The sequence below is a fragment of the Homarus americanus genome, unplaced genomic scaffold, assembly GCF_018991925.1.
Source record: "Homarus americanus isolate GMGI-L3 unplaced genomic scaffold, GMGI_Hamer_2.0 scaffold50281, whole genome shotgun sequence".
Lineage (NCBI taxonomy): Eukaryota > Metazoa > Arthropoda > Malacostraca > Decapoda > Nephropidae > Homarus > Homarus americanus.
In genome coordinates this window covers 4499594-4513588 of record NW_024742338.1, presented here as the reverse complement: position 1 = coordinate 4513588, position 13995 = coordinate 4499594, and the positions used below count along the sequence as shown (strand labels likewise).

The 13995-nt window shown below is 43.4% G+C and overlaps 1 protein-coding gene across 2 annotated transcripts in view; it reads right to left on the bottom strand.

Annotated features, from left to right (window-relative positions):
• The window catches only part of LOC121876862 (serine-rich adhesin for platelets-like), a 132215-nt gene that overhangs the window by 96073 nt on the left and 22147 nt on the right, over positions 1-13995 (bottom strand). The window lies entirely within an intron of this gene.

The window sequence follows — 13995 nt, the reverse complement described above, 5'->3', positions numbered from 1 at the left end:
CGATACCAACCGACCTCACCCCCCTCCATCCTACCCTTCCTCCTCCTCTGCTAGGATACTGCTTCCGTCCTCCGCCACCCCCCCCTCAGCTAGGATATCTCCTCTCGAGCTAGGATACTGAACCCCGCTAGCTCGGATAACGTACCTCACCTGCCTCCCCCTTCCTGGTGTGTGTGTGTGTAATGCTAATTAAGTGTTCATGCTTGTCTATACGTAATTCTGAAGTGACTGTGTTTGTGCTTGCTTTGTATGTGATGCTGTTTGTGTGCTTGTATGTGTTTGTATATGATGTTGCTTAGATGTTTGTGCTCTTTTGAATATGACGGTAATATGAACACAGGTTAATATAAAACACACACACACACACACACACACACATGAGTCACGGAGTCAGTGTTGCAAACTCTGAAGATCTGTGTCAACGTTCACTATTTTAACAACTATTGAACATATTGCACAACGACGATGAAACGATGAGCGTGTGAACAACGGCTGAACAAGAAGAACAAACTGAACAACGGCTGAACAAAAAACTGAACAGCTGATCACACATAACAAACAAAATAAATGTTATCGTTCTAACTTTTCTTATTAATGATATAAATATTTCAACCAAGATTCACCAACATGGGTTAAGTTAGGTTAGGTTAGGTTAGGTTCAGGTTAAGTTATATTTGGTTAAGGTCAGATTAAGGCAACTTAGTTTAAGCATAAGTTTGATTAATTAGTTTTACAATATCTGGCTCAGGAGTCTACAACAACAGGGTTCAGGCCACACACTCCCGCCCACCCGCCCGCCTGCCTGTCCGCCCGCCCACCCGCCCGCCTGTCCGCCCACCCGCCCGCCCAAGTCCTCAACACAATCAGTCAGAAAAGTTTTGGTCAACAGGTTCAGAATGTTTAATGACGTGATTCAAACAACTGCCAAACATTAGTGTGTGTGTGTGTGTGTGTGTGTGCGTGCGTGTGCGTGTGTGTGTGTGTGTGTGTGTGTGTGTGTGTGTGTGTGAATATGTTCGTGTGTGTAATTGCATGCATGTTCAAACGCATAAAAAGAAGTGTTTACATGTTCGTATACACTTGTTAAACACATACACACACACAAGACGTACACAGTTCTCTAAGCACTTCGTCCATACACTCACTAGTAATGTACACTCGTCCATGTGCAGCTAACGAACCGGGTGAACGTACACGTGTGCGTGGCGCCACCGTGTACATCGTGAAAGTAACCGAGACGACGCGACTATGTGAGGTGGTCAAGGCTGAACTAGATTCACCTGTGTAAAAGGCCCAACAGGTCTGGTCCTTCAAAACACAGCTGGGCTAATTAACAGCTGATGTGGTGTGTTGACATGGAACAGCTGATGTGGTGTGTTGACATGGAACAGCTGATGTGGTGTGTTGACATGGAACAGCTGATGTGGTGTGTTGACATGGAACAGCTGATGTTGACATGGAACAACTGATGTGGTGTGTTGACATGGAACAGGAGGTTACTATAAGCCTGAACGAGTGACGTCATTTATTTACATTCAACAGCTGAGAGAGAGAGAGAGAGAGAGAGAGAGAGGACGGCATCATAAGTGGTTACTTTACTACACGACATTCATTCATTCATCCACACTCACTCACTCACTCTCTGTATAAGGTGTGGAGCAGACAGGGCCGCTCACTGTTCATATAAGTAAGACGAAGGTCACCCCTTCACCTCATTACCTGCCATTGCGTGTCTGTCTTGAGCGTTAGTGTGTGTGTGTGTGTGTGTGTGTGTGTGTGTGTGTGTGTGTGTGTGTGTTAGAGGTTACGTATTTTGAGTTTACCAGACTAACCTAACCTAACCCATCATAATCTAACCAAAACTAACCTAATCTAACCTAACCCAAACTAACCCAACGTAACCTAACGTAACCTAACCTAACACGACAGAGCAAATTCCTGGCGAGTTTTACGTTCGCTGATTCACTACAGTTTCTCGTGTCGTAACCATAAGACGGACGTGACTAGGACTCAGCACTGTGTCGTGTCGTAACATCACAACCCTGGAGGAATTTGTCGTGTGCGTTTAGCTCACAACACAGTGGGGAGGTGGCAAGAGAGCCATGGGGTGTTCAAAGATTATTGGACACACACACACAGGGAAGGCCTCTGGTTATTTGGTGATAAGGTTGGGTGTGGTCCTCTCTCTCTCTCTCTCTCTCTCTCTCTCTCTCTCTCTCTCTCTAACAACCACAAATGTTCAGGAAATGTTCAAATGTTTATGTTCACCTTTAAGAGAAAACTGTCAAGTACCTAAACGTTTAAATGTTTATATTAACTACACAAACGTTTAAATGTTTATATTAACTACACAAACGTTTAAATGTTTATATTAACTACACAAACGTTTAAATGTTTATATTAACTACACAAACGTTTAAATGTTTATATTAACCACACAAACGTTTTAATGTTTATATTAACCACACAAACGTTTAAATGTTTATATTAACTACACAAACGTTTAAATTAACAACATAAACATTTAAATGCTTATATTAACAACATAAACATTTAAATGCTTATATTAACAAACAACACAAACGTTTAAATGTTTATATTAACCACACAAACGTTTTAATGTTTTTATTAACAACAAACATTTAAATGTTTATATTAACAAACAACACAAACGTTTAAATTTTTTTATTAACACCATAAACGTTTAAATGTTTATAATAACAACACAAACGTTTAAATGTTTATACTGATATAAAGTTATGATAAACGTTTAACAGTTAACATTGCTGGGGAATATTAACACAACGTTTCATCTTAGTCAAAGGTGTTAAAAACGACGTTAACAAATACCGGATGTTAACACTTATAAAACTTTACCATCAATCAGAACAAGTAAAAAAAAACGTGTAATTCAACTTGACCAAACCAGTTGTTAACATTTAGGGAAGATATAAAGATAAATTTAACATTTGTTTAAACACTGATGAATATTTTAACACAACCTATGGATAGATATTAACACAAATTAACATGGCCAAGGCGGCTGAATTTAACTTACACATTCCAACGATATATTAACACGAATAAGGTTGAATGTAACATATCCGAAGGAGTTGTTAACATGGCCGAACATTTTATAACAGCCAGGATAAATATTAACATAATTTAACACGTCAGACGCCGTTATATTAACAGTCAAAATTTAACTTAAATCGATAAATATATTAATATGAATTAAACATAATTTCACAACAAAGAGCAATTTAACAACACCCAGAGAGATTTTAACACAAAACAGAGAGATGTTAACACGATTTAACACAGGACAACGATACGAACATGATTTAACACAGGACAACGATATTAACACGATTTAACACATGTCTGAGAGATATTAACGTGATTTAACACGTGGTAACGATATTAACACATGGTAACGATATTAACACAAGGTAACGATATTAACACGAGGTAACTATATTAACACGAGGTAACGATATTAACACGAGGTAACGATATTAACACGAGGTAACGATATTAACACGAGGTAACGATATTAACACGAGGTAACGATATTAACACGATTTAACACATGGTAGCGAGATATTAACACATGACAGAGAGATATTAACACAATTTAACACTAGGTAAAGATATTAACACGATTTAACAGAGCGAGGTTCACTGTTAACACGCGCACAGGAAGTTAACAGAGCGACGTACAGTGTTTACTCCTTGGCTACTGGTGCGACACTGACGGTGCTGCCTCCTGCCTGCCTGCCTCTCTCTCTCTCTCTCTCTCTCTCTCTCTCTCTATCTGTCTGTACCTCTCTCTCCTTTCTGTCTCTTTCTGTCTGTTTCATAGATTGCATAAAACAACACACACACACACACACACACACACACACACACACACACACACACACACACAACTCCTCAACTTCACCCCAAATCCTAATCTGCCCCACTCTTTCCGCCTACCCACCAAGCCCTCACCAACCCACCCTTACACACCAAATACCAATCTTTCCCCCACCCATTCTCCTCACCCCTCCACCCACTCCCCCACCCACCCACTCCCCACCCATCCACCCACCCACTCCCCACCCATCCACCCACCCACTCCCCCCCACCCAACTCGTCGACTATTCCACAGGTAATATGATAAGCGTTATCACCCACCACCTGTGATAACCCCTGCCTCACCTGTCCTTACTTTACCTGATGATTAAACACCCTAACGCTACCAGGGATAGTTAGATTAGGTAGTGTTAGGTTAGATAGGGTTATGGGGTAACAAACTAGCTGCTCTGTTTGTATAAAAAAATTTCTTCTCCTCCCCCTCCCTCATCACTTCCCCCCACCTCTCTCTCTCTCTCACCACCATGCACAAGGCACCGTATTGAATTTCCTAGCATGTGTTGGGAGTGGTAGGGGGGGGTGGGGGGTGGGGAGGGGAGGAGAAGGAGCTAAGAGGAGAGGGGAATTTTTTTATACAAACAGAGCAGCTAGTTTATTGTGCACCCTATACTCATCCTGAGAGAGAGAGAGAGAGAGAGAGAGAGAGAGAGAGAGAGAGAGAGAGAGAGAGAGAGAGGATGCATCTGAAGGAAGGAGGGAGAGGATACTGTTAAACAGGGGGAGGGGAAGGGAATAAGAGGGGGTATGGGAAGGAGGAGAGAGGAAGGGGGGAAGAACGGTTAGGGGAAAGGTGGGTAAATGGGTGTCCTGCAGCTGTGAGGTGACTTGTGGAGGGGGGGTGAGGGGGTGAGAAGGAGGGGAGGGAGAATGAGAGGATTGGGAAGGATGGGAAATAATATGATGAAGGAACTAAGGATTTAATGGGGTCATGAGGTGATGGGGAGGTGATGGGGGGGAGGAATACCAAGGGAGGGGCGAGTGGGGGGAAGGTAGGAAAAGGGCGAGGAGGGAGAGGCAGAGAGAAGGAGGAGGAGGGGAGAGGGAGAGGAGGAGGAGGGCACAGGAGCTGAGGCCCTACATTGACCTTGGGGTGAAAGATGGGGGTGGAGGGGGACAGGAACTAAACCGACTTAAATTTTGACGACCCCTCCTCTTCTACCATCCTTTGTCTCTTAATTCATCTTGTTCTCCGTTCATAAGTATCTTCTTCCTTGCTTCTATCTCTCTTTCTCTTTCCAAGGATCATTTATCAATAATGTATACAAGGTAAGGGTCACTTGTTGTCTGTGAGGTCATGGTGGTGACACACACACACACACACACACACACACACACACACACACACACACACACACACACACACACACACACACACACACACACACACAGGCTCAATAAACCCTGACCCTCTCAACATTCTCTGATCATGACCTCATCTGTTAGTTTAGGAAGAAGCTATTACACCATCCTCGTCACCGTCTCCTGCGACCACCTGAGATCCTTCGTCCACTAATTGCTGTTCGACACCACCACCACCACCACGTATTGATCACTATAAAACCAACCACATTCCAACCATTGTAAAGATCATCAACAACTCGTAGATAACTAGTGTGTTCACCCTTCCAATCTCACTTTTGTACTGTAACTGTGTTGAAATTCCTTGCAAATGACCCCCCACACACACACATCTTCCCAGAGGTCAACGGTCTGGCAGCATTTTCCCTCGGGCAAGAGACCAACATCACGTTTTCTGACTGGACATCCTGGGGACCACACACCTGGACCACCACCACAGTCCTTCCCTTAACCTAACCTAACCTAACCTAACCTAACCTAACTTAACCTAACCTAACCTAACCTAACCTAACTCAACCCAACCTAACCTAACCTAACCTATTCTAACCTAACCTAACCTAACTATCCTAACCTAACCTAACCCATTCACCCTAACTATCCTAACCTAACCTAACCTTACCTAACCTAACCTAACTGAACTCCACAAAATATCTATGAAATTTATATTTGGTTAGCTTAGGTTAAGTTTGGTTACGTTAGGAGTGGTTAGGTTAGGTTTGGTTAGGCTGAGTTTATTTGGTTAGATTAAGTTAAAATCAAAACATATGAAAATACACAGAAAAACAAACGTACCTACAAACAAACAAACGGCTCCAAGGACATGCTCACGTTCCTAAACAATGACTATTTGTGGTCGTTCACTTCCAACACAGAATTACTCCCACGGGCCAACACTTACAGCAACACCAGTATCACACGTCTTGCATAATACTCAACACTTGCAAAAAAACACTTAGCTAGCACAAGATCACAATTGCAAAAAAAAAAACCTGCAACAACAAGAGTATTACGTATCTTGCATAATAGTCAACAAGGCTCTTAACTAGCACAGTACCACCCACGTTCCACAGTACCACCCACGTTGCAGTTACCACCCACGTTCCACAGTTATCACCCACGTTGCACAGTACCACCCGTTCCACAGTACCACCCACGTTGCACAGTTATCACCACGTTCAGTACCACCCACGTTCCAAGTACCACCCACGTTCCACAGTACCACCCACGTTGCACAGTTATCACCCACGTTGCACAGTTATCACCCACGTTGCACAGTTATCACCCACGTTGCACAATACAAACAACTTGCTATATCGGATGAGGGAATATTGGCAGTAGACTCAAACAGGCAAACCATACATACATACATACATACATACATACATACAGTCAGGAAGTATTAGGGTATTTAATTATCAGGTGAAATAAAGAGGAAAGAGAGAGAGAGAGAGAGAGAGAGAGAGAGAGAGAGGTTAATCTACAGATAATCTCTTCATAAAAAAATATTAAACACATCGTCTATATTTATCCGCAGTGACGTTTATTGTATCATTCCGTCATTAAGGCAGTAACACAGGGAGTAAGTGTGATTCTTGACAGGTGTTGATTACAGGTGAAGACAGGTGTTGATTACAGGTGAAGACAGGTGTTGATTACAGGTGAAGACAGGTGTTGATTACAGGTGAAGACAGGTGTTGATTACAGGTGAAGACAGGTGTTGATTACAGGTGAAGACAGGTGTTGATTACAGGTGAAGACAGGTAACAAGAGCCTCAATCACAGGAATATCTCTAAACTGTGTGTGTGTGTGTGAAGTGAGAGAGATCGAACCATGGACCATTCACCTACAAGACGAGTATACTAACCAGCACACCACAGGTCACCATAAACATCAACAAACATTAAACGACAAAACTAAACATTGATTAATTACTTACCTGACTCAGCTACGTCATCACACCTCACCACTCACCTGTAAACAAAAACAGGGAAGGTTAGATTAGGCTAGACTAGGTTAGATTAGGTTAAGTTAGGTTTGGTTAGTTTAGGTTAGGTTAATCTTCAAGTTAAATAATCTGGGATGGAGATTCTTCATGTCATTACTTAAAAGAAAAAGCTTCCCATTTACATCAGTTACCCTCAGTCTGTTGAATCACGAATCAAAGAAAACTTGAAGACTTGCCGGGGTAACTAAAGAAATTTTGCCGAGGTCTATAACAGGGCCACTATACGTAATATCTACCGCCTTTACCACACATAATGGCACCACTAAGGCCTCATGTCATCGAGTTGGCCAATTATATAAATTACATAAATAATAGAATAAAAACAAATTAAAATAGACCAAATCAAACCGCCATTCGCTCTTATAAGGACTAAATCGAAGGTATTCATGAAATTGGTACCTGGACTGAAAAATCTGTTAACCTAAAGCTATTTCACCTGAAGATTGACCACCCTAGCGACACAAAGATGGATTATTTTAGTTGTTTGCAGTACATAAATACATAACATAAAACAGTCTTAACACCCGTCCACATTATCAAGGGTCACCGTCTTAACCGTCACAATCCTGAACAGATGATTGGCTGCTGGTTGCCAAGTCGTGACGTCACACTCAAAGAAAATTGTAGTTATTCGGAAAAGGAAAATAATGTCAGACTGCAGATGTGACGTCACGAGTCACCCAGTAACCAACAACCAATCAACGTGTACGTCTTGTGTCGGTTGCTAAGGTGGGCGGAGCTTAGTCGACAGGTCAATTCTCCTTATACCCAACTTTAAGAAAACCTCACACTAATGCACACTTAATATTGTTGTCTTATTTATCAACATTTCTGTATTCCAGTTAATAATCTTTCTAAACGAGGTTCTGTACACAGTTTAGCGCTGTAGAAACATGAACGAATTTATTACACGATATATCCTTTTGTTATGTTGCTGAGGACAAGTATGACTGTCTGGTGTTCGTCACGTAATCCATCTTTGTCTAGTCGAACGGTGGTCTAATAACTGTGACGTTATGGCTACGTCACAAACCACAACAAAACCACTTTATATATTGCAACAGTATTAGGCAACAGCAGAGGCCATTAGTGATGGACAGACGTCACTTGTTGAAAAAACTCTGTAAATTCCCGTAAACCTCAAACACAAACGTAACGAATGACGTCATAAAGTACAGTACATACGTCACAAATACACTTACACAAACGTTTCTATCAATACGTGGAATATACAGCTTCGTTTTCTTCTGTTTGCTGAAGGACAACAACTACATTATTCAACATGGGAAGACAATTGTTTACACTCTACCAAAATAAACAAAACCTCCACCCATACCCTGGTCCTGGACTCTGCCAATACTGAAGACAGAGAGTTGCAAGGCTGCCATGTTTACTGCCCTGAGTAAGATGCTGTGTGGGCTGCTCCGACAGTCTCCTTAAACTTACTACACTACACTACACTACACTACACTACACTACACTACACTACACTACACCACTACACTACATCCTCAGGGCAAACAGTTTAATATAGAGTGGTACAGTGGTGGTGCTAGAGTGGTACAGTGGTGGTGCTAGAGGGGTACAGTGGTGGTGCTAGAGTGGTACTGTGGTGGTGCTAGAGTGGTACTGTGGTAGAGGAGTGGCTATTTTCCAATGTGGTCAACTAAACTCTCAACATGACATTACCACGAGAGAGAGAGAGAGAGAGAGAGAGAGAGAGAGAGAGAGAGAGAGAGAGAGAGAGAGACCCCAGGACAACAGAACCGCAACATGAGAAAAAACCCGTTTTTTATGAGTCACGCTGCCACAGAAACAAAGAATAAAGACTTTCAATTGACTCACTACTGCAGGTTTCCTTTAACTAATGTATTGTTCTTATATTATGTCTACTTGAGTGTGTTTTTTTCTCATCAGCGGAGTATGGATTAAAAGTCATGCCTCTGATCTGTATGTTGTGAGAATAAACTTAAATTTGGCTTAAACAAAAAATGATTGAGAGTTTCGTCTGACTCACACTGCGGAGTGACGTCATGTATGGGCCACTCAGCGAGCGTTTGGTGGTACACGTAAACAAACACACAACTCTAGATAATAATATAACCTGTCGAAAATAATTGTCATTTAAGGTTATTATAAAGAATTAAAGTGACTTAGGTCTATATTCTCAGTAATTCTTACGTGAATGTTCCTCCTAACTAATAAAACTGCAGCTAACTCATTAACTTACGACAAAACACAATAACAACGATGCAATAAAGTTAAACAGATCCTTAAATAATAACGTTCACTCAGCATCTGACTAAAATAACGTACATAATCTTTCCAAAGTTAAGGTAGAGTCTCAACGTAATTCTGATACCATTTTTATGTTGTTTTCACCGTAGTTTATTTCACCTAAGGATTAACCACCCTAACCTAACCTAAGAATAATAAAGACCAATAAATCTACCTCAAAAAAAATAAAAAAATCTTGAAATGGGACTCAGGGCTGGCGGCGTCCATTAGCCCAACACGTGACTCCTGCTGTACTGTCTGGGGGTCGCTTTTATTCCTTCCTCCTTCACTCCCTCCTCCTTCCTTCTCCACTCTCACTCCCTCCTTCTCCTCTCTCACTCCTCATCTCTTCCTCCCTCACATTCCTTCTCCTTCCTCACTTTCCTCCCTCACTCCCTCCTTCTCCCTCACTCCGTCCTCCTACTCCCTCACTCCCTCCTCCTTCCCTCCTCACTCCCTCATCTCTCCCTCCTCACATTCCTCTCCCTCACTTTCTCCCTCACTCCCCCTCCTTCCCTCCCTCACCTGTCCTCCTTCTCCCCTCACCCGTCCTCCCACTCCCTCACTCCCTCCTCCTTCCTCCTCACTCCTCATCTCTTCCTCCCTCACATTCCTTCTCCTTCCTCACTCTCTCCTCCCTCACTCCCTCCTTCTCCCTCACTCCGTCCTCCTTCTCCCCCTCACCCGTCCTCCTACCCTCACTCCCCTCCCTCCTTCCTCCTCACTCTTCCTTCTTCACCCCCCACTCCTCTCCCTCCTCCTCCCCCTACCCCACCTCCACCCTCCCTGCTCGTTAACACAGTTCCACCCTAACACTTCAACAGTCAGTATGTCACATAATATTTACACAACACCATAAAAAGGTTAAACTAATCTGAAAAACAAATAAAAACCAAAACGATATAATTACGTCCCTCACGCCATCTTGTCAGTGAGGGACGCGGTAGACCTCTGGCGGCGGACACAATCTCATTATATTATATTTTAAGGTAAATTTGGTTAGGTTAGGTTGATTGTTTGAGAAGACCTACGTGATACAATACCGATATATCACGTTGTTTATCTCAGGACCAATGTCATCCAAATACACAATTTAGTCGATGATAAATACGACGAGGGTAAAACAACACTGATAAGACCATATTTACGACAGACAAACACTCGTTAGGACCAGTGACGGCCATAATGATGCATCCTCAATAATATTACTGACACTTCCTGCCCTAATAAGTCCCAGAGTTATTTACAAAAAACCTCCATTATTCCAGTTATAAATATGGCGGTAATTACGCTCACATATTAGACTATATTTACCATAGATAAAAACTTGTTTGGTTAACGTCGGCCTAAACTGTCCAATAATACACACACACACACACACACACACACACACACACAATAACCACACACACACACACACCTACGTCATAACGAGTGTTCAGTAGTAGTTATTGTATCTTCCAGTGAAATGAATTATATTGATGTAATGAAAGAGTTAGATGGATGAAAAAAAATATTCAGTGTATTACATTAGTGAGTCTGTGCTGAGTCATGGTGGGTGTGGGAAGTAGAGCAAGACGTTCTCTCTCTCTCTCTCTCTCTCTCTGTAATACCTTGCCAATATCTTTCTTTTGCTTTCTCTTTCACGACACACTCACACACACAAACATATATAGAAACAAACATATTTACATAAACATACACGCGCAAAAACAGACACATTCCCAAACACACACACACACACACACAGCCGCAAGACAAGAGAAAGGCGACAAAGGTGTGACAGTGAAACAATTGACTAGCGGTGCAGCGCAATATGGTCGCCTTTACACGTCCACAAAATAAGAGATAAAACAAAAATATGAAGGTTATTATTTTCTTGGGTTATAATTTTGTGATCTGGTGTAACTCATAATAATTGGTGGTGATGCTATAGATATGAGAGAGAGAGAGAGAGAGAGAGAGAGAGAGAGAGAGAGAGAATTACAGAGCATAAAATATCAGGTTTCATTACTTAGAAAAGTGACTCCTTTTTTTTTCCTACGTCAGAGATTCGGATTCGGGGTTTCAGGTTCGGGGGTTCAGAAAGTGTTTGGCTCAGAGGTTCGGATAGAGAGGCTTTGGGGTCATGCTGTCACTTGTCATGCTTAAATTCCTGACCTGACCAACTGGAACTTCTGAGAGAGAGAGAGAGAGAGAGAGAGAGAGAGAGAGAGAGAGAGAGAGAGAGAGAGAGAGAGGAGAGGAGCCATATACTAGGGCTCCATTAGTAACACTGGAGCCTACTGGAACACAGACTGGAACATTACAAGACACACTGGAGCCTACTGGAACACAGACTGGAGCATTACCAAGACACACTGGAGCCTACTGGAACACAGACTGGATTACAAGACACACTGGAGCCTACTGGAACACAGACTGGAGCATTACCAAGACACACTGGAGCCTACTTGGAACACAGACTGGAACATTATCAAGACACACTGGAGCCAACTGGAAAACAGATGGAACATTACCAAGACACACTGGAGCCTACTGAACACAGACTGAAATACCAAGACACACTGAGCCCACTGAACACAGACTGAAACATTACCAAGACACACTGGAGCCTACTGGAACACAGACTGGAACATTACCAAGACACACTGAGCCTACTGGAACACAGACTGAGACAATCACTCAAGACACACTAGAGCCTACTGGAACACAGACTGGAACATTACCAAGACACACTGGAGCCAACTGAAAACAGACTGGAACATTACCAAGACACACTGGAGCCTACTGGAACACAGACTGGAACATTACCAAGACACACTGGAGCCCACTGAACACAGACTGAAACATTACCAAGACACACTGGAGCCTACTGGAACACAGACTGGAACATTACCAGACACACTGGAGCCTACTGGAACACAGACTGAAACATTACCAAGACACACTAGAGCCTACTGGAACACAGATCAACACACACACTGGAGCCAACTGGAAAACAGACTGAACATTACCAAGACACACTGGAGCCTACTGGAACACAGACTGGAACATTACCAAGACACACTGGAGCCTACTGGAACACAGACTGGAACATTATCAAGACACACTGGAGCCTACTGGAACACAGACTGGAACCCGTGACTAACGAGTGTGTAATTTCCAAGGGTCACAGCGCTCATAGGAACTTGAAAGCTCTGAGACTCACAGCGCTCATGTCACAGCTCACAGCACTACCGTCACAGCACGACCGTCACAACACTACCGTCACAGCACTACCGTCACAGCACTACCGTCACAACACTACCGTCACAGCACTACCGTCACAGCACTACCGTCACAACACTACCGTCACAGCACTACCGTCACAACACTACCGTCACAACACTACCGTCACTAGTACCACCGTCACAACACTCAACACTGTCACAACACTACCGTCACAACACTACCGTCCCTAGTACCACCGTCACAACACTACCGTCACAACACTACCGTCACAGCACCACCGTCACAACACTACCGTCACTAGTAACACCGTCACAACACTACCGTCACTAGTACCACCGTCACAACACTACCGTCACAACACTACCGTCACAGCACCACCGTCACAACACTACCGTCACTAGTACCACCGTCACAACACTACCGTCACAACACTACCGTCACAAACTACCGTCACAGCACCACCGTCACAACACTACTGTCACAACACTACCGTCACAACACCACCGTCACAGCACTACCGTCACAACACCACCGTCACAGCACTACCGTCACAACACTTCAGTCACTAGTAACACCGTCACAACACTACCGTCACTAGTACCACCGTCACAACACTACCGTCACAACACTACCGTCACTAGTAAACTCGTCACAACACTACCGTCACTAGTACCAATGCCTCACAACACTACCGTCACAACACTACCGTCACTAGTACCACCGTCACAACACTACCGTCACAACACTACCGTCACAACACTACCGTCACTAGTACCACCGTCACAACACTACCGTCACAACACTACCGTCACTAGTACCACCGTCACAACACTACCGTCACAACACTACCGTCACAAGTACCACCGTCACAACACTACCGTCACTAGTAACACCGTCACAACACTACCGTCACAACACTACGTCACTAGTACCACCGTCACAACACTGTCACAGCACCACCGTCACAACACTACCGTCACTAGTAACACCGTCACAACACTACCGTCACTAGTACCACCGTCACAACACTACCGTCACAACACTACCGTCACAACACTACCGTCACTAGTACCCGTCACAACACTACCGTCCAACACTACCGTCACAGCACCACCGTCACAACACTACCGTCACAACACCACCGTCACAGCACTACCGTCACAACACTACCGTCACAACACTACCGTCACTAGTACCA